General features: G+C 40.6%; 1 long non-coding RNA gene across 1 annotated transcript; it reads right to left on the bottom strand.

The window, feature by feature from the left end:
• Window positions 1-5: 5 nt before the first annotated feature.
• On the bottom strand, window positions 6-27,465 carry LOC132480909 (uncharacterized). Its single transcript, XR_009530697.1, has 4 exons — window positions 27,322-27,465; window positions 22,771-22,847; window positions 9,451-9,528; window positions 6-400 (listed from the first exon to the last, which is right to left on the bottom strand). It is a non-coding gene; the product is annotated as an uncharacterized LOC132480909 (long non-coding RNA).
• Between the last annotated feature and the right edge of the window lie 406 nt (window positions 27,466-27,871).

Raw genomic sequence — 27,871 nt, 5'->3', positions numbered from 1 at the left:
TCTTATTATTTTATGTAGTGGTAAGGTGAATGAGTATCTGATCCATCATAAACCAAACTATGAGACCTTAGCAGGTGCAACACACACATACACACAGGTCATTCTAGATGCAAATAAGCTTTAAAAAGTTGACTACACTAAATTTAACTGGGTTTTCAAATGTGAGACCCTCAGAACTTCAAATATGTTTATGTACGTATTAAGAAGGGATTAGAGAATATAGCAGTTCTCCCAAACTTCTTTGACCAAAGGACGTTTTCATCCTGTTAACATCTGTCAGTAGAATGTTTTGAGAAAGAGCAGTTGGAGAAATGCTGAATTATCTTCAGCACTCATAACCCTGGACGTTCCCAGCACTCTGGCTTCTCCTTGCCTTCTCCCAAGCCCAAGCAGGCAAATTCTGAATGGAGAGAATCACATGAGGGCAGCTTAGTTCACAGGCAGTTATAATCACCTCCGTCAATTTATGATCACTTCAACACTCCCCTGCCACCCTTTCCCCCTCTCCATAAGAACTTGCAGGTTTAGAAAAGCCTTTCAAGACCTGTCCCTTGCATCCCTCTCTAATAACGCCCTCTTAGACTCTACTTCCCCCGTCTCAAATGTGAAGTTCTACCAATGTACCACGTCTGGATCTTAGATCGTGCTGCTTCTCCCACCTGGAATACCCTGTGCTGTCCCACCTTCAACTTCTCTGGCTCATTTTTTTGACCCCTCAGTTCTCAACTAAAACATATCCTCTGGAAATTTTGCCTGGCGTGATCCTTAAGCCTCTGTTGAATGCCACTTTTACGTGCTTTCTATTATAGCATTTATCACATTGTAATAAAACTGCCCAATTTAAGCAGCCGCATAGCACAGGGAGATCAGCTCGGTGCTTTATGACCACCTAGAGGGGTGGGATAGGGAGGGTGGGAGGGAGGGAGGGAGACACAATAAGGAAGAGATATGGGAATATATGTATATGTATAACTGATTCACTTTGTTATAAAGCAGAAACTGACACACCATTGTAAAGCAATTATACTCCAATAAAGATGTTAAAAAACAAAAAACTGCCCAATTTATGTGTTCTTTGAGCTCTTTGAGAGCAGAGTCTATCTTATTCACTGTGGTATAACCAATGCTTAGCACAGTTCCTAGCATCTAGTAGGCACACAATAAATATTTGTTTAATAAATGAAAGCTTGATCTCAGCCTCATTTTATGTAAAGGGATCAGTCTTTATGTGATGCTTTTTAAAAGGCCAATCACAGAAACACAGTGACATATTTAAAGATTCAGATAAGAAATAACCAACATTTAAGAGTTTCCTGTCTGAGTGAAATAAGGGAAGTTGAATCTTAAAGCCAACAGCTCTGAAGTGCTAGGTCAAGTGGGGTGGCAGGTGGGAGGGTGGATAAAGCAGAGGTTCAAAAATTAAGTTGAATTGTATTTCTAATAGTGATACATATTATCATAGCAAGAGAAGCTGCAAATTATGCTGGTTGTCTAAAGACCTGCATGTGTTCACAGGGTGTATGAACTAACCAACTACCATCTGGAAGCAGGTGGCAAATACTTGCTTAGTGATCGCCTTCCAACTGTTTCTTAGCCAAATCTCCAAGCAGAAAGTTTATGGCTTGTTTTTTTATTGCCTCTCCACCCTCATAATGGCAACATTTTGTTTAAGGAATGTCTTGGGGGCATAGAGTCACCTTTGATTCTTTCTTTTCTTTCACTTTCCACGATCCTGTCCATCAGCAAATCCTGTTAGCTTGACTTCCAAAATGTACCCTGAATCAGACCATCTCCACTCAACATCTGCACTGCTACAATGTTCATCCAAACCAACCTCAAATCTCACCTGAACTGCTGCAGGAACCTCCTAACAGACCTCTTCTTGCCCTGCCCTCATAGTTCACCTCCCATTTACTAACCAGAATGACCTATCTAAAGGGTAAATTAGATGCCAATTCTCCGCCTAAAGTCCTCCAGTAAATTATAGCCCAGGTGACTGTAAAAAGGAGAATGGATAAATAAGTTGGTAAATTCATAACATGCAATACTATTCAGTAATAATATTGAATAGTTGATACATGCAACATGGATGCCTCGCAAAAGCATTAGGCTAAGTGAAAGAAGTTCTACATGGAAGAGTTCATACTATATGATTTCTTAATATGTACAGTTGTAGACCAGGAAAAAACTAATATACAGTAGAAAAAAATAATAACAGTGGTTGCCTCTGAGGGCAGGGAGGTGATGGTGATTGACGGGGAAGAGATATGAGGGAACTTTGTTGGGTGATAGAAATATTTCATATCCTGACGGGAGTTTGGGTTGCACAGGTGCATGAATCTATCAAAACTCAATGACCGTACACTTAAGATTTATGTACTTCATTGTATGCAAAATTTACCTCAAAAGAAAAAAAAACTGCAAACAAATATTGAATTCTAGTTAATGATACACATGCGAGAGAATTTAGAAGTTACTGATGTCTGTAACTTACTTTGCATTGCATCCAAAAATACATCAGAGTGAATGATAGATAAATGGACAGATATGATACAACAATTATAACAAAATGTTAATGGTAGAATCTTAGTAAGGAGAATATGGGTATTCACTGTGAAATTCTTCCAACTTTGCTGTTTAGAATTTTTCATACTAAAAAGTGATGGGGGGCTTCCCTGGTGGCGCAGTGCTTGAGAGTCCGCCTGCTGATGCAGGGGACACGGGTTCGTGCCTTGGTCCGGGAAGATCCCACGTGCTGCGGAGCGGCTGGGCCCGTGACCCATGGCCACTGAGCCTGCGCGTCCGGAGCCTGTGCTCCGCAACGGGAGAGGCCACAACAGTGAGAGGCCCGCGTACTGACCGCAAAAAAAAAAAAAAGAAAAAAAAAGTGATGGGGAAATAAAACCCCTAAGATGACCACACTTCTGGAATGGCAGGGTGAGAAGCTCATCTCCCCACTGAAACATTTAACTAGTGCAAATTATTATTTAAAAACCAACCATTTAAAATCTCTGGGTATTGTCCTAAGAGTATACAGAAAATGGAGAAACATTTATTCAAGAAAGTTTAGTAAATCTTGATAAGAACAGTAAGAGTCTATGGTATTTGAGCCACTGTCTGATTCTGTCTCCTCCCAGCTCACTGTGACATAAGTTCTACTTCAAGCAGGGAGGTCAAAGAAGACAGGACTCCCTTTCCATTCAGCTCCTAGTCTAGGACTCTGGTTTCACCCAAGGAAGGGCAAGTGGCCAGCATGTCATCCCTTTTTCTGGCAGTGGCCTGGACTGGGACTCCCTTCCAAATCCCAGGTCCCACTCATAGGGTGGAAGCTTTACCTAGGCACAGAAAGCTGAGAATATTGGGTCCCAATTGCCCTCACCCCAGCTCACTCATAGATTCTATGCCAGGAGGGCAAGCCCAAAAGACTAGGGGCTGCCATCCACATCCAATGCCCCACTCGTGGAGCAACCCAGGTTTATCACTTCAGAAGAAGTGGACCACAGTCCCTGCCCCTGCCCTACTCTAATGCAGTAGTACAGGCATTCTGTTGGAGGGTGGGGGAGAGGGAGGCCATAAGAACAGAGAGCTCAGACACTTCTCTGGTGGCGCAGTGGTTAAGAATCCGCCTGTCAGTGCAGGGGACATGGGTTCAATCCCTGGTCCGGGAAGATCCCACATGCCGCGGAGCAACTAAGCCTGTGTGCCACAGCTGCTGAGCCTGCACTCTAGAGCCCGTGAGCCACAACTACTAAGCCCACGTGCCTAGAGCCCGTGCTCCACAACAAGAGAAGCCACTGCAATGAGAAGCCCGCACACCACAACAAAGAGTAGCCCCCACTCGCCACAACTAGAGAAAGCCCACACGCAGTAACAAAGACACAATGCAGCCAAAAATAAATAAATAAAAATTAAAAAAAAAAAAGGACAGAGAGCTCAGTAGCTCTCCCTAAGAGGACATACTTTATTGGGAAGACAATGTGGGGAAGTTCATGCATAAGGGTATTGTCAAAAACAATGGAGATTTTGGTGGTAAACAGTTAAGAGGAGGCTCTTAGCTCCATTAAACTAGCAGCAACAAACAAAATAGTAGCCCAGCTAGAAGTTTAAGAGAGTAAACCAGGGAAAGAGACAGATAAGAAGGGCCTTTCTGAGCTCAGAGCAAGCCTCAAAGACTGCCCCCACAAAGGGGTCTGACTTTAGCTGGATTATACTGTGGAACAATTCATGCCCCAGACTTTGCCAAAAACAACAGAGCAGTCAGCTAGCAATTACTGGAGGCTAAAGGCTGTGAGTGTTACAGTAAAGTCAGATCACCTAGCAGCTTAACAGGGAGACCAGGGAAAGAGAGCACTGCTAAAACTACAATAATCCCTGGTGGTCAGAAGACTGTGTACATAGTCAAAGCTTCACTCTTCGAGGAGCAAGATCAGAGACTACACACTGTGGAGAAAATATTGATATATTTCTGTGAACTAGTCCAGGCAAGCTACTGAAGAAATAAATAAGAAAACAAGCCCCAGGTGAGAGAGGGATCAAAATCCAGAGTTGCTACAATATATTATTGTAGCAATGTTCCATTTCCAACAAAAAAATTATGAGACATGCAAAGAAATAGGAAAATGTGACCCATGACAAGAAGTAAAAAAAAAAGTAGGCAACAGAAACTGCTTTGGTGGGGGCTTAGATGTTGAACTTAACAAAAACTTCAAAGCCCCTATTGTAAATATGTTCAAAGAACTAAAGGACATCACATTTAAGGAATTAAAGGAAGGTATGTTGACAACATCTCATCCAACAGAGAATATCAATAAGGGAGTTATAAAATGTTTAAAAAATAAAAAAATAATATAAAAATGAAGACACAAAATACCAAAACTTATAGGATGGAGCTAAAACAGTGCTCAGAGGGAAATTTTCAGCTATAAATGCCAATGTTAAAAAAAAAAAAAAGAAAGAAAGATCTCAAATCAATAAACTAAATTTCCACCTTAAGTAACAGTGGGGAAAAAAGGCAAACAAAACCCAGAGCAAGCAGAAAGAAGAAAACAATAAAAATTAGAGTGGAAATTATCGAAATAGAGAACAGGAGGGGAAAAAAAAGAAAAGAAAAAAATAAAACCTAATTTCATTCTTTGAAAAGATCAACAAAATTGACAAACTTTTAGCTAGACTGACCAAGAAGAGAGAAGACTAAAATCAGAAATGAAAGAGGGGACATTACTACTGACCTTACAGGAAAAAAAAGAATTATAAGAGAATACCATGAAGAAACATATGCCAATGAATTATATAACAGACGAAATGGACAAAGTCCTAGGAAGACACAAACTACCAGAATCAACTAAAGAAGAAACAGAAAGTCTGGAAAGGCCTATAACAAGTAAAGAGATTGGATTAGTAATTTAAAACTTCCCCCAAAGAAAATCCCAAGCCCAGATGACTTTACTGGTGAATTTCACGAAACATTTAAAGAATTAATATGAATCCTCTCAAACTCTTCCAAAATATAGGAGAGGAGGAAACACTTCTCAATTTGTTCTATGAAGCCAGTTTACTCTGATACAAAAACCAGAAAGACATGTTACCAAAAAACCCTACATACCAATATCTCTTATGAATATGGACGCAAAAGCCTCAACAAATACTAGTCAACTGAATGCAGTAGTATATAAAGAGAATTATACACCATAACTAAGTGGGAATTATCCCAGGAATGCAAGGTTGATTTTACATTGGAAAATCAATTAATTTAATGCACCACATTAATAGAATAAAGGACAATAACCATTTGATCATCTCAATAGGTGCAAGAAAAAAAAAGCATTTGACAAAAATCCAAAAACGTTTCATGATTAAAAATACTCAGTAACCTAAGAACAGAAGGGAACTTCCTTAAATTGAAACAAAGAACATCTATAAAAAACCCACAGCTAATATAATGGTGAAGAAATGAATACTTCCCCCCACAAGACCAGGAACAAGACAAGGATGTCCATTCTCACCCTTTTATTCAATAATATACTGGAGATTCTATCCAGGGCAATTGAGCAAGAAAGAAATGGCATACAGATCGAAAAGGAAGAAGTAAAATGATCTTTATTTACAGATAACATTATCTTATATATAGAAAATCCTAAGGAATCCACTAAAAAAATATTAGAACTAATAAAGGAGCTTAGCAAGGCTGCAAGATACAAGATGAATAAACAAACACCAGTTCTACTTCTACATACTAGCAAACAATCTAAAAATGAAATTCAAAAAACAATTTAATTTACAATAGCATCAAAAATAAAGTACTTAGTAATAAATTTAACAAAAGAAGTGTAAAACCTGTATATTGAAAAGTATAAAAAACTGTTGAAAGAAATAAAAAGATCTAAATAAATGGAAAAATATCCTATGTTCATAGATAAGAAGACTTAATACTGTTAAAAGCTGATTACAGATTCAATGTAATCCCTATCAAAATCCCAGGTGGCTTTTTTTGCAGAAACTGACAAGATGATACTAAAATACTGTGGGAAAAAACAAAGTTCTGATTTCAAAATTTACTACAGAGCTACAGAAATTAAGACAATGTGGGGACTTCCCTGGTGGCGCAGTGGTTAAGAATCCGCCTGCCAATGCAGGGGACACGGGTTCAAGCCCTGGTCCAGGAAGATCCCACGTGCCACGGAGCAAATAAGCCCGTGCACCACAACTACTGAGCCTGTGCTCTAGAGCCCATGAGCCACAACTACTGCAGCCCGTGTGCCTAGAGCCTGTGCTCTGCAACAAAGAGAAGCCACCGCAGTGAGAAGCACATGCACCGCAACAAAGAGTAGCCCCTGCGCACCGCAATTAGAGAAAGCCCGTGCACAGCGTCGAAGACCCAATGCAGCAGAAAAATAAATAAATAAATTTATTTTTTAAAAAAGACAATGTAGTAGTAGTATGAAGGCAGACAAATAGATCAATGGAATAGATCAATCAATCCACGCATAAATGGTCAAATGATCTTTGAAAGGGTGCCAAGACGACTCAATGAAGAAAGAATAGTGTTTTTCTTTTTGTTTTTTAATAAATTTACTTATTTTTATTTATTTATTTTTGGCTGCGTTGGGTCTTCGACGCTGTGTGTGGGCTTCCTCTAGTTGCGGCAAGCAGGGGCTACTCTTTGTTGCGGTGCATGTGCTTCTCACTGCGGTGGCTTCTCTTGTTGCAGGGCACGGGCTCTAGGCGGGCTTCAGTAGTTGTGGCTTGCAGGCTCTAGAGCACAGGCTCAGTAGTTGTGGCGCATGGGCTTAGCTGCTCTGCGGCATGTGGGATCTTCCTGGACCAGAGCTCGAACCCACGTTCCCTGCACTGGCAGGTGGATCCTTAACCACTGTGCCACCAGGAAAGAATAGTTTTTTCAACAAATGGTGCTAGGACAATTTGATATCCATATGTAAAAGAATGAAGTTGGACCTCTACCTCACACCATATACAAAAATTAACTACGATCTATTATCATAAGCCTCTTATGTAAGAGCTAAGACTATAAAACTCTGAGAAGAAAACATAGAAGTAAGTCTTCATGACTCTTGGTTAGGCAGTGGTTTCTAGGGTATGACATTAAAAGCACATGCAACTAAAGAAAAAAGAGATGTCGAACTTAATTAAAATTAAAAACTTTTGTGTTTCAAAGGATACCATCAAGAAAGTGAAAAGACAACCTGCAGAATGGGAGAAAATATGTGCAAATCATATATCTGATAAGGAACTTGTATCTGGAATATATGAAGAACTGTTACACTTCAACAATAAAAAGATAAATAACCTAATTTAAATGTATATATGTGTAACTGAATCACTTTGCTGTACACGTGAAACTAACACAACATTGTAAATCAACTATACTTCAATTTAAATAAATAAAAACTATACAGTGCTGTATGTCAATTATATCTTAATAGAACTGTAAAAAAAACAGTACATAAAAAGACACAATGAGGGCCTCCCTGGTGGCGCAAGTGGTTGAGAGTCCGCCTGCCGATGCAGGGGATACGGGTTCGTGCCCCGGTCTGGGAGGATCCCATATGCCGCGGAGCGGCTGGGCCCGTGAGCCATGGCCGCTGAGCTTGCGCGTCCGGAGCCTGTGCTCCGCAACGGGGGAGGCCACAACAGTGAGAGGCCCGCATACCGCAAAAAAAAAAAAAAAAAAAAAAAAAAAAAAAAAAAAAAAAAAGACACAATGAGATACCCACTAAGATTGCTGAAATAAAAAGATAATAAATGTTCGGCAGTTCCTCAAAAGGTTAAACATAGAGTCACCATATGAAATAGCAATCTCACTCCTAGATATGTGCCCAAGAGAAATACAACCATTTACCCACACTTGCATACAAAATCTTGTATGTGAATGTTCATAGCAACATTATTCATAATAGCCAAAAAGTGGAAACAACCCAAATGTTCATCAACTGAATGACTGGATAAACACACGTAGCATATTTATACAGTGTAATACTACTCTGCGTAAAGAGGAATGAAGTACTGACACATGCTACAACATGGATGAACCTTGCAAACATTATGCTAAGTGAAAAAAGTCAGTCACAGAAGACTATATATTGTATTATTCCATTTACATGAAATGGCCAGAATAGGCATATTCACACAGACAGAAAATATATTAGTAGTTGCCTAGGGCTGGGGGTGAGAGCGGCGTGTGAAGGTAGAAAGTGAATATTAATGGCTATGGGATTTCTTTTGGGGGTGATGAAAATGTTCTAAACTTGATGGTGGTGATGGTTGCACAACTCTGTGAACATATTAAAAACCGTTGAATTGTACACTTTAAATGGGTGAATCGTATATGAATTATGTCTTTTTTTTTTCGCCGTGCAGCTTGCGGGATCCTAGTTCCCTGACCAGGGATTGAACCTGGACCCTTGGCAGTGCTTCCATTGCCTCGAACTCGACACTAGGATTGTTGATTATATAGGAGGAACTGGAACAAACCTACTGCAATTTTATGCAGGGGTTTCAAGTCTTTAATTCAAGCTTGCTTCTTCCTAGAAGTACGAGTGGAGTCATTGTGCTTAGTTACTTCTGCAATTGCTAGAGGTTAGGAACAAAGACTCAAAGAATTTAAGTGCTGGAAGGAACCTCAGGCATTACTTAGCTTCTTTCTTTCTTATCAGATGTTTCTTATCGTCTGTACCCAAAATATCAAGATTTTACCTTCTAAGAACACTTCCCTGCTCAAAGCATTTTCTCAGGCCAGTACCACTGGCATTACCTAGAAGTCTGTTTGGAAATGCAGAATTTCAGGCCCCGTTCCAGAGCTATGTAGTTAGAATTTGTAATTTCACCTGACCCCCAGGTGACTGGTGTGCAGTCTGAGAAGTGCCGCAGCACTTCTGGACATGCTGAACCAGTGCCTACTATCTCCAACAGCATGCATTTATCATTAGCTCTTACCTGCAAGCTGGACCAGTGGAACAAGGAAAATTCATAAGTGAAAAGTTTTCCCAAATGTCTCCTGTAGAATTCAAAGACCTGTGTATTAGGGAAAGAAAGGAAGAGGCTCAAAGGATAAAACTCAAAAGTAATTACAAAGCTTACTGGTAAAATGGTGATAATTGTTTTGAACTGGGTGATGAATACATTGAGATTGAGATTCATTAAACTACTCTCTCTACTTTTGTGTATATTTGAAAGTTTCATAATAAAAAATTTTTTAAATTGTATTTTATTCACACTGCTTATTTTTTTTTTTCAGTCACACCATGCGGCACGAGGGCTCTTAGTTCCCCGACCAGGGATTGAACCCTTGCCCTCTGCATTGGGAGTCTTAACCAATGGACCACCAGGGAGGTCCCCTGAAAGTTTCATAACAAAATATTTTTTTAAAAAGTAGTCTCAAGTTTGGGACTTCCCTGGTGGCCCAGTGGGTAAGACTCTACACTCCCAATGCAGGGGGCTCAGGTTTGATTCCTGGTCAGGGAACTAGGTCCCACAGGCATGCCGCAACTACGAGTTTGCATGCCACAACTAAGGAGCCCACGTGCTGTAACTAAGACCCAGCGCAACCAAATAAGTAAAAATTAATTAATTAATTTTTTAAAAAGTAGTCTCAAATTAGTGATAACTACCAGTCCCACCAAGAGGCACTTGTGGTGAGAAAGTGTAGTCAAGAATGTTGCATATCTTGGGACTTCCCTGGCGGTCCAGTGGTTAAGACTTCACCTTCCAATGCAGGGGGTGTGGGTTTTATCCCTGGTCGGGGAGCTAAGATCCCACATGCCTCAGGGCCAAGAAACTAAAACCTAAAACAGAAGCATTATTTTTTTTAAGAAATTATTTATTTATTTATTTGGCTGTGCTGGGTCTTCATTGCTGCACGAGGGCTTTCTCTAATTGCAGCGAGCAGGGGTTACTCTTCATTGTGGTACGTGGGCTTCTCACTGTGGTGGCTTCTCTTGCTGCAGACCACGGGCTCTAGGCACGCAGGCTCCAGTAGTTGTGGCTCATGGGCTCAGTAGTTGGGGCTCATGGGCTCTAGAGCACAGGCTCAGTAGTTGCGGTGCACGGGCTTAGCTGCTCCGCGGCATGTGGGATCTTCCTGGACCAGGGCTCGAACCCATGTCCCCTGCATTGGCAGGTGGATTCTTAATCACGGAGCCACCAGGGAAGCCCCTAGAAGCATTACTGTAACAAATTTAATAAAGATTTTAAAAATGGTCCACATCAAAAAATCTTAAAAAAAAAAAAAAAAAAAAAAAAGAATGTTGTGCCTCTGCCACAAAGTGAAGGCTGAAGGGGAATGGGGAAGAACTAAGGTTTATGGACCAGACCCCTTAGGTACATTCCTTCATTTAATTCCCCATCACAGCTCTGTTAGGTAACACCACCTTAACCAAGTGATTGAATTTAGCATCACCAATCCTGGGACAAAATGGTACTGTACGCCCCAGGTGGAGTGTATGGGGAAGTACACATCCTCGTTGATGTGGTCCTTGCACCAAAAATGTCTCACCTGAATCTAAACAGGAGGCAGCAAATGCTGAACAGAGGACATTCTACCAGACAATGGGCGTGGACTCTTCAAAAGTGTCAATATCATGACAGACAAAAGATTTAAAAAGTAAGGTGAAGTGCTTTAAATTAAAGGAGACTAAAGAGGTATGACATCTAAATGCAATGGGTGAACTTTGATTGGATCCTAGATTCAAAAAAGAAACACTAAAAAAAGTCATTGTAGAGACTTCCCTGGTGGTCCAGTGGTTAAGACTCCATGCTTCCAATGCAGGGGGCACAGGTCCGATCCCTGGTCAAGGAACTAAGATCCGGCATGCATGCGGTGTGGCCAAAAAAAAAAAAAAAAAAAAAGAATCATCTAATATATTGTCCGTTTTCCAAGTTTCTAATTGTCCCCACAATGACTTTTTTAAAAAATAAATAAATTTATTTATTTATTTATTTTGGCTGCAATGGGTCTTTGTTGTGGCAGCGTGTGGGCTCTTCGTTGCGGTGCGTGGGCTTCTCTGGTTGTGGCGCGCGGGCTTAGTTGTGGTATGTGGGATCTTAGTTCCCTGGCCAGGGATTGAACCCGGGCCTCGGCATTGGGAGCACGGAGTCTTAACCAACTGGACCACCAGGGAAGTCCCCAAGATGATTCTTTAAAAAATATATATTAAATGTACTGGGTGTGACTAAAACAACAACAACAACCTTATGATGTAAGTGGTAACCCTCTTTTAGAGACTGGGAAACTTAAGTTCAGAGAGATAAAGGGACTTGATCAAGAATCCACAGCTGGTAAATGGCAGCGCCAAAACAGGCCCAGATCTCCCTGACTCCAAAGCACAAGCTCCTGGCTGGTGGATGCTTCTTCCTCTGCAGCATCCCCAGGAAGCAAGAGATAGGGCTGTGTCTCCAAGGAGATGGTAAGGGTTGTAAAGAGGCACCATGCATTACTATGCCACGAGCAGTCATTCATTTATTCAAAATTTAATTTCTGTGTGACAATGATAAGCAAAAACAGGTAGTCCTTAGACTCAGGTTGCTTACAGCCTAGTGGAGGAGACAGATGTTGATCAAATGTTGGAAACACTCAAAGGAATATATAACAAAAGGAGATCAGAGCAATGAAGAAAAGGAAGCTGACCAAAGCAGAGGGTCAGCAGAAGACTTCTATGAGTTGTGCTTTAAAGACTGAATAGAAGTTAATGATACAGACAGAAGGAAAAGTGTGAGCAAAAGGCCTATGGCAGGAGGGAGCATGACCCTGCAGTAGGAAAGCCCCAAGAGCCGGCAGGTGTGTGGTGCAAGGTAAGAATGGAGGAAAGTAGGCAGGGTCTGACCATGTAGGACCTTAAAGCCATGCTAGGAATTCTGTTCAATTTTAAAAGCAATGGAAAGTTACTAAAGGGTTTAAGCAAGTGACAACATGAGATTTCAAGTTAAAAAAAAAAAAAGAAAAAAGAAACACTTTGGCTGCAACGTACCAGTTAAGAGATTGTGGTAACCTGTGGTTACTTGTATTAGAATGAGGGTGGAGATGGAAGGGGCCACATCCAGAGGATATTTGGGCAGACTGGATATGGGGAAATGCAGGAAAAGGAGGTACTGAAGATGTCTTAGGTTTGTAGCTTGTGCAGTTGGATGGAGATGCCATTCTCTGAGAAGGAACACTGGAAGAAGGCCAGATATGGGAAGATGTAACGTGAGTCATATCTTGGAAATGAAGAATTGGTGGTGCTTTTGAGACCTCCAAGTGGAGATGCAAGAAGGCAGCTGGATGTGCAACTCTGAAGTTCAGAAGAGAAGTCTGGACTAGAGATGTACATTTGGGAGTCATCAACTTATGGCTACTGAAGCGTGGATAAGGTGGCCTCAGAAAGGGAGGATTTAGTCAGTGGGAACCTCTGATTCTTAAAGGGAAGGCTTTGATGCAGAAATATTGGAAGGGAGCAGTAGGGGGGCTGAGTCACGAACCTGAGCGAGAAGTGTGGGCTGGGAGAGAACCTCAGTGTCACTCTCACTGCTTCTAGAAGCAATGTGTTCCTGCCAGCAGTGGGGTCACCTTCACTATTTTTGGAGGATGGCTCATGCGTTTCTCTACCTGGTGGGCTCTCCTATTCACCCTCTAGGCAAGCCTCTGCTGGCAGCCCCCATGTCTCCTGCCACTGCTTCCAGGGGGAAGGTGTTCTGCCCCCGGGCTTCTCTCCCAGGGTCCTTCAAACTATACCATAATTTATTTATTAAGCAATTAATTAGTTGATTAACCAATGCCTTAGTGATAGGCAACATTTGGGGGCAAAAATTATGGTATAACCATACATTGGAATACTATGTAGCAGGAGAGAGAGAGAGAGAGGGAGGTGGAAAGAGAGAGACAGAGAGAGGTACTTCTCTGCGTTCATATATGGAAAGCTCCCTAATTCCCCAATATACATACATTGTGAAAGAAAAAAGAAAAGTACAAAACTGTGATTTTATGCTATCTTTTGTACTAATGGGGAATATAAATCTGTATTCTAATTTACTTGTATACGCCTAGAGAAAGTATGGAAGGATACACGGGACACTAAAAACAGTGACCCCATAGGGGATAAGGCAGGGTGGATTGCAGAGACGATAAATAAGGATGAAACTTATTATGACTCTGTTTACTTAAAATTTTCTGAACCTTGTGACTATATCACCTATTCAAAAAATTAAATTTTAAAATATGGAAAAATGTTATTTTCCAATATGTTTCATATTTTATATTTTTTAATGAAACTGATTTTAGTGCTCCCACCCCCCAAGATAACATTTTGCAGACATATAATACAATATCGTCACCAGGATATTAACACTGATACAGTCAAGATACAGACAATTTCCATCACCATTGTGTGCTACGTTTTAAATCTTGAAGATGGATGGTCTATTAAATAAAATAACATGTTTTACAAATCAGTGTGTTTAGGACACATTAAAAAAAAGTCTGGAAGGAAATTCAGCACAACAAAATGGTAACAGTGGTCATCTCTGGTCACGAGGAATACAGGGGGCTTAACTTTTTTTTTCCTTTTTAGTTTCATGGTAGTTTTCTCTTTTCTGAGGTGAGATTCACATAACATACAATTAACCATTTTAAACTGTATACTTCAGTGGAATTTAGTGTATTCATGATGTTGTACAACCACCTCTCTTTAGTTTCAAAACTTTTTCATCGCTCTAGAAGAAGACCCCATATCCATTAAGTAATCACTCGCTAGCCTCCTATCGCCAGCCCCTGACAATCTGCTTTCTATCTCTATGGATTTGCCTATTCTGGATATTCCATACAGAAGGAATCACACAATATGTGACCTTTTGTGTCTGGCTTTTTTCACTTAGTATAATATTTTCAAGGTTCACCCAAGTTGTAGCAGTATCAATACTTCATCCATTTTTATGGCTAAATAATATCCCATTTTGTGTACACATCATAATTTGTTTCTCTGTTCATCCATTAATGGACATTTGGGTTGTTTCCACCTTATGGCTATTGTAAATGGTGCTGCCAAGAATATTCATGAACAAGTTTTTGTTTGGACTCCTATTTTCAATTATTTTGGATATAAATGTAGAAGTAGAATTGCTAACAATTCTGTTTATCTTTCTGAGGAATCAACAAACTGTTTTCCACAGCAGCTGTACCATTTTACAGTCCCACAAGCTGCATATGAGAGTTCCTAATTCTCCATAGCCTTGCCAACACTTGTTATTTTATCATTTGTCTGTTTATCATAGCCATCTTAGTGGGTGTGCAGTGATATCTCATTGTGGATTTGATTTGCATTTCCTTAATGATCAACAACGTCAAACACCTTTTCATGAGCTTATTGGTCACTGAGTATCTTTCTTGGAGAAATGTCTCCAAAGCATGTGCTATTTTTAATTGTATCATTGATGATGTATTTTAAAACAGAGGGATTAAATTTTACATTACTGCTCCTGAAAAAACTTTTCTCTTATTACTGATGAAAATTAAAATTTCGAAATGGTATCTCATTGCATTAGTTAAGGCAATGGAAGCTGCTATAACAAATCCCCAAATGTTTGATGGCTCAAACACAATTGAAGTTTCTTTCTTGCACAGATAAAGCCCAACATGTTCAGTAAATGGCTCTTCTCTAAGCGGTAATACAGGTACTTGGGCTCCTTCCATTATGTGCTCTGCCATCTTCAACTCAAGGCTTCTGTGGTGACACTGGTCCAGTATTTGTAAAAGGATTTTCAGTGAGGCTGGACACCAAGCACCAATAGCACCAATTTACCTTTTTTCTTTCTTTCTTTTTTTAGGTATAGAAATGGAGAGTGTTCAGGGTTAGATTAATCTCAGGTAGAGACTTTCCACAGTAGATGCTGCTACACAAAGATAAGGAAGCTAAGTTCAAGAGGCTGCCAAGAATGTGGGTATGTATTGCACCATGGGGTATATGTTGGAAAGAAAGAGAAGAGTAACAATACAGGGGAGTTGATGGACTTAGGAGGAAAGTGTGGAGAGATCAGAGGGTTGAATAATGTCTAGGTGTAAAGTGTGATTGAGTTGGAGGGGAAGAAGATTGTAGTGAGTTAATTATACATCAGGATTTAAGAGTCCTAAAATAGTCTAGTTCAAGATCATGATAAAGAACAAGGAGTAGGGACTTCCCTGGTGGCACAGTGGTTAAGAATCCGCCTGCCAGTGCAGGGGACATGGGTTTGAGCCCTGGTCCGGGAAGATCCCACACGCCGCGGAGCAGCTAAGCCCATGCGCCACAACTACTGAGCTTGCACTCTAGAGCCCGTGAGCCACAACTACTGAAGCCCATGTGCCTAGAGGCTGTGCTTTGCAACAAGAGAAGCCACTGCAATGAGAAGACCATGCACTGCAATGAAGAGTAGCCCCCACTCGCCATAACTGGAGAAAGCCTGCGCACAGCAACGAAGACCCAATGCAGCCAAAAATAAATAAATAAATAAATTTATTATTAAAAAAAAAGAACAAGGTGTGTCTGTGGGAGTGGGTGGCCATAATAGGGTAAGATTTATATATAGCTCCTCAAGTTTGAGATAGGCAGGAGGCCGTTATAGGTGTTGGCTGGGTTATCCACAGAAATACTGAAATTTCCCACATGTCAAGGCCCTAAGTAAATAGAGGAGAGTGTACAAAAAGGGTATAAAGTAATATAGCCTATATTTTATTTATTTAAAAAAAATTTTTTTTTCTTGCAGTACGCAGGCCTCTCACTGTTGTGGCCTCTCCCGTTGCGGAGCACAGGCTCCAGACGCGCAGGCTCAGCGGCCATGGCTCACGGGCCTAGCCGCTCCGTGGCATGTGGGATCTTCCCAGACCGGGGCATGAACCCATGTCCCCTGCATTGGCAGGTGGACTCTCAACCACTGCACCACCAGGGAAGCCCCCTATTTTTAAAATTTTTATTGGAGTATAGTTGATTTAAAATGTTGTGTTATAGCCTGTATTTTAAAGGATAGTTATTGCATGACTCTGAGAGACTAGAAATCCTGAAAGGACAGTAAGTTAGATTTCTAGACTAGGTGAAAAAAAAGCAATTTCAAGCTGGCTGTAGGGGTAGCAGTATCTTTGGGAGAACAGCCAAGTTACGGTTAAAACAAAGAGGTGAAGGAACTATGATCAACAATTTGGGAATGGCAGGGAATTTTAATCTGCCACGGAAGAAGAATTACAGGGGGAAAGAATGGAAAGAGGAAGCATCAGGCTGGAGGGAGCTAAAAGTATGGGAATTTCTACAGCAATATCACAAACTAGATAATGTGAAAATGTTTGCGCTTCAAAACACCTAGATATGTTAGATAAAGTCTAACCTACACTTTTTCAGATTCAGAGCTAACTTTGCAAGAGGGTAAGGGTACCTCCCAAGGAGCACAAATAAAGAGGGAACTGAAAACCAGGAAAAAAGATTATGGTTATGCTGGTGCTATCTCAGTAACCAAGAGGACTGGACTTTAAGACCAGGAGAGGAAGCCTTAGGCCCATGTAAGGCAGGGAGTTGTAATTTAAACTCTGCATGAAGTCAGGACCCTTCAAGTGCTAAGCTTGAATGAAGGAGACAAAGAAGCACACTACATAGTGATCAAGGGCTCAATCCAAGAAGATGATATCACAATTGTAAATATTTATGCACCCAACATAGGAGCACCTCAATACATAAGGCAACTACTAACAGTCATAAAAGGGGAAATCAACAGAAACACATTCATAGTAGGGGACTTTAACACCCCACTTTCACCAACGGACATATCATTCAAAATGAAAATAAATAAGGAAACACAAGCTTTGAAAGATACATTAAACAAGATGGACTTAATTGATATTTATAGGATATTCCATCCCAAAACAACAGAATACACATTCTTCTCAACTGCTCATGGAACATTCTCCAGGATAGATCACATCTTGGGTCACAAATCAACGCTTGGTGAATTTAAGAAAATTGAAATCATATCAACTATCTTTTCCGACCACAACGCCATGAGACTCGATATCAATTACAGGAAAAAATCTGTAAGAAATACAAACACATGGAGGATAAACAACACATTACTTAATAACCAAGAGATCACTGAAGAAATCAAAGAGGAAATCAAAAAATACCTAGAAACAAATGACAATGAAGACACGACGACCCAAAACCTATGGGATGCAGCAAAAACAGTTCTAAGAGGGAAGTTTTCAGCAGTACAATCCTACCTCAAGAAACAAGAAAAATCTCAAATAAACAACCTAACCTTATACCTAAAGCAATTAGAGAAAGAAGAACTAAAAAACCCCAAAGTTAGCAGAAGGAAGGAAATCATAAAGATCAGATCAGAAATAAATGAAAAAGAAATGAAGGAAACGATAGTAAAGATCAATAAAACTAAAAGGTGGTTCTTTGAGAAGATAAACAAAATGGATAAACCATTAGCCAGACTCATCAAGAAAAAAAGGGAGAAGACTCAAATCAATAAAATTAGAAATGAAAAAGGAGAAGTAACAACTGACATCGCAGAAATACAAAGGATCATGAGAGATTACTACAAGCCACTATATGCCAATAAAATGGACAACCTAGAAGAAATGGACAAATTCTTAGAAATGCACAACCTTCTGAGACTGAACCAGGAAGAAATAGCACTGAAATTGAAAATGTGATTAAAAATCTTCCAAGAAACAAAAGCCCAGGACCAGATGGCTTCACAGGTGAATTCTATCAAACATTTAGAGAAGAGCTAACACCAATCCTTCTCAAACTCTTCCAAAATATAGCAGAGGGAGGAACACTCCCAAACTCATTCTACGAGGCCACCATCACTCTGATACCAAAACCAGACAAGGATGTCACAAAGAAAGAAAACTACAGGCCAATATCACTGATGAACATAGATGCAAAAATCCTCAACAAGATACAAGCAAACAGAATCTAACAGCACATTAAAAGGATCATACACCATGATCAAGTGGGGTTTACCTCAGGAATGCAAGGCTTCTTCAATATACACAAATCAATCAACGTGATACACCATATTAACAAATTGAAGGAGAAAAACCATATGATCATCTCAATAGATGCAGAGAAAGCTTTCGACAAAATTCAACAGCCATTTGTGATAAAAACCCTCCTGAAAGTAGGGATAGAGGGAACTTTCCTCAACCCAATAAAGGCCATATATGACAAACCCACAGCCAACATGGTTCTCAATGGTGAAAAACTGAAACCATTTCCACTAAGATCAGGAAGAAGACAAGGTTGCCCACTCTCACCACTATTATTCAACATAGTTTTGGAAGTTTTAGCCACAGCAATCAGAGAAGAAAAAGAAATAAAAGGAATCCAAATTGGAAAAGAAGAGGTAAAGCTGTCACTGTTTGCAGATGACATGATACTGTACACAGAGAATCCTAAAGATGCTAACAGAAAACTACTAGAGCTAATCAAGGAATTTGGTAAAGTAGCAGTATACAAAATTAATGCACAGAAATCTCTTGCATTCCTACACACTAATGATGAAAAATCTGAAAGTGAAATTAAGAAAACACTCCCATTTACCACTGCAACAAAAAGAATAAAATACCTAGGAATAAACCTACCTATGGAGGCAAAAGACCTGTATGTAGAAAATTATAAGACACTGATGAAAGAAATTAAAGATGATACAAATAGACGGAGAGATATACCATGTTCTTGGATTGGAAGAATCAACATTGTGAAAATGACTCTACTACCCAAAGCAATCTACAGATTCAATGCAATCCCTATCAAACTACCACTGGCCTTTTTCACAGAACTAGAACAAAAAATGTCACAATTTGTACGGAAACACAAATGACCCCGAACAGCCAAAGCAATCTTGAGAAAGAAAAACGGAGCTGGAGGAATCAGGCTCCCTGACTTCAGACTATACTACAAAGCTACAGTAATCGAGACAGTATGGTACCAGCACAGAAACAGAAAAGAGATCAGTGGAACAGGATAGAAAGCCCACACACATATGGTCACCTTATCTTTGATAAAGGAGGCAAGAATATACAGTGGAGAAAAGATAGCCTCTTCAATAAGTGGTGCTGGGAAAACTGGACAGCTACATGTAAAAGAATGAAATGAGAACACTCCCTAACACCATACACAAAAATAAACTCAAAATGGGTTAAAGACCTAAATGTAAGGCCAGAAACTATCAAACTCTTAGAGGAAAACACAGGCAGAACACTCTATGACATAAATCACAGCAAGATCCTTTTTGACCCACCTCCTAGAGAAATGGAAATAAAAACAAAAATAAACAAATGGGACCTAATGAAACTTAAAGCTTTTGCACAGCAAAGGAAACCATAAACAAGACGAAAAGACAACCCTCAGAATGGGAGAAAATATTTGCAAATGAAGCAACTGACAAAGGATTAATCTCCAAAATTTACAAGCAGCTCATGCAGCTCAATAATAAAAAAACAAAGAACCCAATCCAAAAATGGGCAGAAGACCCAAAAAGACATTTCTCCAAAGAAGATATACAGATTGCCAAAAAAACACATGAAAGAATGTTCAACATCATTAATCATTAGAGAAATGCAAATCAAAACTACAATGAGATAACATCTCACACTGGTCAGAATGTCCATCATCAAAAAATCTAGAAACAATAAATGCTGGAGAGAGTGTGGAGAAAAGGGAACCCTCTTGCACTGTCGGTGGGAATGTAAACTGATACAGCCACTATGGAGAACAGTATGGAGGTTCCTTACAAAAACTAAAATAGAACTACCATATGACCCAGCAATCCCACTACTGGGCATATACCCTGAGAAAACCATAATTCTAAAAGAGTCATGGGGCTTCCCTGGTGGCGCAGTGGTTGAGAGTCCACCTGCTGATGTACAGGACACGGGTTCATGCCCCGGTCTGGGAGGATCCCACATGCCGCGGAGCGGCTGGGCCCGTGAGCCACGGCTGCTGAGCCTGCGCGTCCAGAGCCTGTGCTCCGCAACGGGAGAGGCCACAACAGTGAGAGGCCCGCGTACCACCCAAAAAAAAAAAGAGTCATGTACCAAAATGTCCATTGCAGCTCTATTTACAAGCCAGGACATGGAAGCAACCGAAGTTTCCATCAACAGATGAATGGATAAAGAAGATGTGGCACATATATACAATGGAATATTACTCAGCCATAAAAAGGAATGAAACTGAGTTATTTGTAGTGAGGTGGATGGACCTAGAGTCTGTCATACAGAGTGAAGTAAGTCAGAAAGAGAAAAACAAATACCGATGCTAACACATATATAAGGAATCTTAAAAAAAAAATGGTCATGAAGCACCTAGGGGCAAGATGGGAATAAAGATGCAGACCTCCTAGAGAATGGACTTGAGGATACAGGGAGGGTGAAGGGTAAGCTCGGACAAAGTGAGAGAGTGGCATGGACATATATACACTACCAAACGTAAAATAGATAGCTAGTGGGAAGCAGCCGCATAGCACAGGGAGATCAGCTTGGTGCTTTGTGACCACCTAGAGGGGTGGGATAGGGAGGGTGGGAGGGAGGGAGATGCAAGAGGGAAGACATATGGGCACATATGTATAACTGATTCACTTTGTTATAAAGCAGAAAGTAACACATCATTGTAAAGCAATTATACATCAATAAAGATATTTTAAAAAAAACAAGCTACACAGGTAAGATTATATCAATCAGGCAATAAAAAAAAAAAAGAAAGAAATCTCTCTTGGTCTGGCCTCGGGGAAGAAAAAACCTCTCCCGTGAGAATCTGTAACCATAGGCATTCCTTTACGTGGATTTGGTGTTCAAATGCATTCTACCTGCATGGTCTGGGACCCCAAGCTGAGAAATTCACATGAAAAGTGGTCCTCGTCCAGGAGCTTTAATACCGGAAAAGAAGGGGAGAATGGGTTTGGGGGAATGTCTAGCAGTCTGCCACATCAGTCCACATTTTTGTTGCACAGAAAAATAATCAGTAAAATACTTTTAAGGATAAAGAAGTATCACATTAACATAAAATTGGGGGAAAACGTGGAAGAGAGATACAAGATCAGGAGAGAAAAGTAACAATGTAAAATTTCCAATAACGCCCCAGTTGAAAATACATGCTCTAGAGCTAAATTCCATTTAATGGATGTTTGGGGGTTAGAGGAACAAGTTAAATGACACCACAAGAATGTCTGCCACAACCAGAATGTGGGAAATTTCACAGAACAACTGTTTCGACAATTAAGTCAATGGCATGAAAAGATTAAGAGAAATTTAAGAGATGTAAAACTAAAAGTAATATTTGAACCTTGTTCAGATCCTAACCCAAATGAACCAACTATAAAAAGATATTTTATATACAGTTGAAGAGATCTGATTATTTGATTCAATGTAGCATTGTAATTAAGAAATTAGGTTTGGGCTTCCCTGGTGGCGCAGTGGTTGAGAGTCCGCCTGCCGATGCAGGGGACACGGGTTCGTGCCCCGGTCCGGGAGGATCCCACATGCCATGGAGCGGCTGGGCCCGTGAGCCATGGCCGCTGAGCCTGCACGTCCGGAGCCTGTGCTCCGCAACGGGAGAGACCACAACAGTGAGAGGCCCGCGTACCGCCAAAAAAAAAAAAAAAAAGAAAGAAATTAGGTTTTTAGAGATGCATACTGAGGGGTATGAGAGGAAATGACATGTACCTAGGATTTGCTTTATAAATACTTCAACAAAGAAAACAAGGAAAAGGAGGAAAGAAGAAATATGGCAAAGTCTTGATAATGGATGATGGATATATGGATATTAACTATACTATTGTTTCTTTTATACATATTTAAAATTTTCATAGTCAGAATTCAAAATTATTTTAGAGAACACATGAACAGAAAACAGCACTAGTATAATATACAAACTAATTCTGCTATTTATAGAAACATCCCAGATGTTTTTCTAGAAATTTCTTATTTTTCCCAGTGTGCAAGCCCCACCAATGCTTTGCCCTGCTTCCATTATGAAATGCTAGAATCCGGAAAAATAAGCACTTTGTACCCCAAGATGAACAAATGATGATGGGGTCATCTCATCTAATTTCAGTCCTGAGGAAAAACTTAAAAAGTATGTAATTCCTACAAGTGTGGACCCCCTAATAAAAAAAGGTGCTATCCCTGACTTTTAGAATGCTAGTGTCTGAAATAATGTCACAATCTTTGTGGATATGGTTAACATGAGAAAAAGTTACTGTTTTCCTACCATGATCAGATGAATGAAACTGGTAATTTCTCAGGTTTCTTACCTTTCTTTTAAAAACTTGAAATTCCTTTAAATGCCAAATATTTGAGTTGGTCTTCCTGAAGTCTGACTCCCCTGCACCTTTAAAAAAGAAAAACAGTGTTGTGGAGGTATAGTTCACATACCATACAATGCACCCATTTAGTGTATAGTTCTATGGTTTTTAGTATATACACAATCGCACCACCATCAACACAATCAATTTTAGAATATTTTCATTGCCCCCCAAAGAAACCCTGCATCTGTAAGCAGTTGATCTCCACACCCATCCCCTACCCATCCCCACCACATACATCCTCACACTCAACTCTAGGCAACCACTAGTCTCTTTTTTGTCTAGTTTGGACATTTGATATAAATGGAATTACACAAAATATGCTCTTTTCCACTGTCTTCTTTCACTTAGCACAATGTTTTCAAGGTTCATCCATGTTGCAGCATGCATCAGTACAACATTCTTTTTTCCTCTCAAGCAATATTCCATGGATAGATATATCACATTTTAGTTATCCATTCATCAGCTGATAGATATTTGGGTTGTTTCCATTTTCTGGCTATTATGAATAATGCTGCTATGGACATTCTTGTAAAAGTTTTATGTGGACGTATGTTTTCATTTCTCTAGGAGTGGAATGGATGGGTCATATGGCAACAACATTTTTAACCTTTTGAGAAACTGCCAAACTGTTTTCCAAAGTTGCTGAACCATTTTACATTCCTACCAGCAGTGTGTGAGCATTACAATTTCTCCACATCCTTCCCACCAGTTACTGTTGTTTTTTTTTTGTTTTTTTTTTTTTGCGGTACGCGGGCCTCTCACTGTTGTGGCCTCTCCCCATTGCGGAGCACAGGCTCCGGACGCGCAGGCTCAGCGGCCATGGCTCACAGGCCCAGCCGCTCCGCGGCATGTGGGATCTTCCCGGACCGGGGCACGAACCCGTGTCCCCTGCATTGGCAGGCGGACTCTCAACCACTGCGCCACCAGGGAAGCCCTACTGTTGTTTTTTTTTAACAGCCATCATAGTGGGTGTGAAGTGATATCCCATTATGATGTTGATTTGCATTTTCCTAACGGCTCATGACGTTGAGCAACTTTGCTTATTGACCATTTCCTTGCACCTCATTGAAAGTAAACTTTCTAAATGTCTTTGTCTCTGAATCTTCCTTCCACACTAGTAATATTTTCAGTTAAACCTAGTATCTCCTTGTTATAATTCACTTAACAAGACGATAAAAAGTAATGGCAATCCATTAGTTATTGTATTTTCTAACGCATTCATTCGTCAAATATGGATTGAGTGCCAATTATGTGCCAGAGGCTCTTCTGGTCACTAAGCATATAGAAGAAAATAAAACAGACCTAAATAAATAAATAAATAAAACCACCTTGCCCTCATGAAGCTTACATTTTCATGGCTTTAAAGTTTTTTCCCAGTTTTATTGAGATATAATTGACATACATCATTGCATAGGTTTAAGGTGTACAGCATAATAACTTGATTTACATATATTGTGAAGTGATCACCAAAATAAGTTTAGTTAGCATCCATCATTTCATATAGATAACAAAAAAAAGTTTTTTCCCTTGTAATGAGAACTCTTTGTATCTACACTTCTTTTATTGTATAAAAAGAAAACATATAAATTTTACCATCATAGCCATTTTTAAGGGTACAGTAAGTAGTGTTAAGTATATGCACATTGTTTTGAAACAAATCTCCAGACCTCCTTCATGTTGCAAATATGAAACTCCATACCCACTAAACAGCTCCCTTTTCTTCCTTACCCCCAGCCCCTGGTAATTTTTTTCTGTTTCTATGAGTTTGGCTAATTTAGATACCTCATATAAGTGGAATCATACAGTATCATTTCATGACTGGCTTATTTCATAAGATAATTTCCTCAACGTTCAGCCATGTTACAGTATTTCCTTCCTTTCTAAGGTTGAATAGTATTCCACGTTTTGTTTATCCATTCATCCATCAATGAATATTTGGGTTGCTTCCACCTCTTGGCTATAGCGAATAATGCTGCTATGAACATGGATGTACGAATATCTCTCTGAGACCCTGCTTTCAATTCTTTTGGATATATACCCAGCAGTAGTATTGCTTGATCATATGGTAATTCAGTATTTAATTTTTTGAGTAACTGCCATACTGTTTTGGCTGCACCATTTTACATTCTCACTAACAGTGCACAAGGGTTCCAATTTTTCCACATTCTCTCCAACACAATTTTTTTTGTTTGTTTTTTGCTTTTCTCTGGTGATTAGCGGTGTTGTGCATCTTTTCACCTTTCACTTCCTCATTTAGATCTACTCCCAAGTATTTTATTCTTTTTGATGCTATGGTAAATGAAATTGTTTTCTTAATGTCCTTTTCAGATTGTTCATTGTTAGTGTATAAAAACACAACTGATTTTTGCATGCTGATTTTGTATCCTGCAATTTTGCTACATTTGGTTACTAGTTATAACCAGTTTGCATGTGTGGGTGCCCATAACCTTTAGGGGGTTCTATATAAAAGATCATGTCATCTAAGAACAGAGATAATTTTACTTCTTCCTTTCTAATTTGGACACCTTTTATTTATTTTTCTTGTCTATTTGCTCTGTCTAGGACTTCCAATACTATGTTGAATAGAATTGGTAAGAACAGGTATCCTTGGAAAAGCTTTTAGTCTTTCACCACTGAATATATTAGCTTTGGGTTTTTCATAGATGGTTTTCTTTTTTTTTTTTGCGGTACGCGGGCCTCTCACTGCTGCGGCCTCTCCCGCCGCAGAGCACAGGCTCCGGACGCACAGGCCCAGCAGCCATGGCTCACGGGCCCAGCCGCTCCGCAGCACGCGGGATCCTCCCGGACCAGGGCACGAACCCGTGTCCCCTGCATCGGCAGGCAGACTCTCAACCACTGCGCCACCAGGGAAGCCCGCTTTTTTCTTTTTTTAAAAATTTATTTATTTATTTATTTTTGGCTGTGTTGGGTCTTCATTGCTGCTCACAGGCTTTCTCTAGTTGTGGCGAGTGGGGTCTACTCTTCATTGCAGTGCACGGGCTTCTCATTATGGTGGCTTCTCCTGTTGAGGAGCACAGGCTCTAGGCGTGCAGGCTTCAGTAGTTGTGGCGCACGGGCTTAGTTGTTCCGCGGCATGTGGGATCTTCCCGGACCAGGGCTCAAACCCGTGTACCCTGCATTGGGAGGCAGATTCTCAACCACTGTGCCAGCAGGGAAGTCCCCATAGATGGTCTTTATTATGTTGTGGTAGTTTCCTTCTATTTCTAGTTTGAGTGTTTTTATCATAAAAAGGTGTAGAATCTTGTCAAATGTTTTGTTAGCATCATTGAGATGACCAGGTCGTTTTTGTCCTTCATTCTGTTATTGAGGTGTATTACACTGACTTTTTTTTCACTTGTTGAACCATTCTCATATTCCAGGAATAAATCCCACTTGGTCGGGGCTTCCCTGGTGGCGCAGTGGTTAAGAATCCGCCTGCCAATGCAGGGAACACAGGTTCGAACCCTAGTCCGGGAAGATCTCACATGCCGCGGAGCAACTAAGCCCGTGCGCCACAGCTACTGAGCCTGCGCCCTAGAGCCTGTGAGCCACAACTACTGACCCTGTGTGCCACAACTACAGAAGCCCATGCACTTAGGGCCCGTGATCCGCAACAAAAGAAACCACTCCAATGAGAAGCCCGCACGCAGCAACGAAGACCCAACACAGCCAAAAATAAATAAATTTATAAAACAAAAAATCCCACTTGGTCATGGTACATAATCTTTTTAATGCACCGTTGTATTTGGATTGGTAGTACTACGCTCGTCTTCTCTGTATTGTTCCAATTTTAGTATATGTGCTGACAAAGCAAGAACTCCGTGCGGCTTTATTTTTTAAACACGGGATAACGTACTTTGAATTTCATAATGCACTTTGCATTTCAATTTTCAAATGAGTAAATGTCTAAAGGAGCAAGAATTCTTTTCTATGCTTGAAACACTGACAAAAATTAAGACACACTTGCTAGTTTGCAGACTGTTTTCTTCGCAGAATTAGCATCACCTGCTTCCTACATAATACACCTCAACTGGAGTGTCAGAAAGTGACTGTTTGTTTGGAAGGTGCTGTGCAACAATCTGACCCATAGAGAGCATCCAAATGTGCGGTTTCTATGACACCATTATGAAACCCGTTTGTAAACACACAAACTGTTTAAAGTAAATAAGAGTATGAATAAGATGTACCGGGAATTCACTTCTCCAACAGATTCAATACTTCAACCTTTAGGGTACTTAAAATACAGGCCCTCCTGTACAGTAAAGTGTGGTGTGCGTGAAGCACAGCAGAGGATTCACCTTTCTGGCTCGGCAGAAATGCAAACATATATGCCATGCACTCGGGACCGTGAAGGATACGATTCTTTTAAGAAAATTTCCAGGGATACTTTTGAAAACTGACAACAGCTCCTGGGAACTTCTGCTTCTGTTTCACAACTTATGGGACTTACTGGCACCCGCCCACAGCTAGGAAAAGGTTAACAGGTGTTTACAATACCTAAAGATGACTTGTCGACTTTCTGGAAGCCTCCCGCCTGATGTGGCCCGAAAAGGGGGCAAAGGAGGAAGGGAGTCTCTCAAAAGGGTCCAAGAAATAGGCTGAAGGAGGAAACAAAACCGAACATCCGGAGAAAAGGTAGTCTCTCCAACTAGAGACACGCACCCTCGGCGGCGCCTCAGGTTCTGCGCCTGCGCCCAGAGCGGCGTCTCGTAGTCTCACGACTGCGCATGCGCCCTGAGTAGTGCGATGCCCTCATTCGCATTTGTGCCTGCGCAGCTGTGGGTTCTTTCCCCCGCTCTACCCCACCCCAACTCCCCCACCGCTCCATCCCCCGACCCCCTCCTCTTCCAACACGGTCACCCAGAGCAGGGTTGGGTCGTTGGTGACTGCTAGGGACTAGATTGGGACGGTGTGTGGTACCGGGTCAGTGGTAACTCGCCAGTTATCCCGTAGGTTAGACAGAAAGGTGAATTCACAGCTGCGAGCCCTTGTCTCCGACCTTTTAAAGCATCCTTTGTTTTATCCTGCGACGCTCGGAAGCCACCAT

This window comes from Mesoplodon densirostris, chromosome 19 (assembly GCF_025265405.1).
Source record: "Mesoplodon densirostris isolate mMesDen1 chromosome 19, mMesDen1 primary haplotype, whole genome shotgun sequence".
Classification (NCBI taxonomy): Eukaryota; Metazoa; Chordata; class Mammalia; order Artiodactyla; family Ziphiidae; genus Mesoplodon; species Mesoplodon densirostris.
The sequence above is the reverse complement of the archived record's forward strand: the minus strand, read 5'-3'. Positions and strand labels throughout refer to the sequence as shown.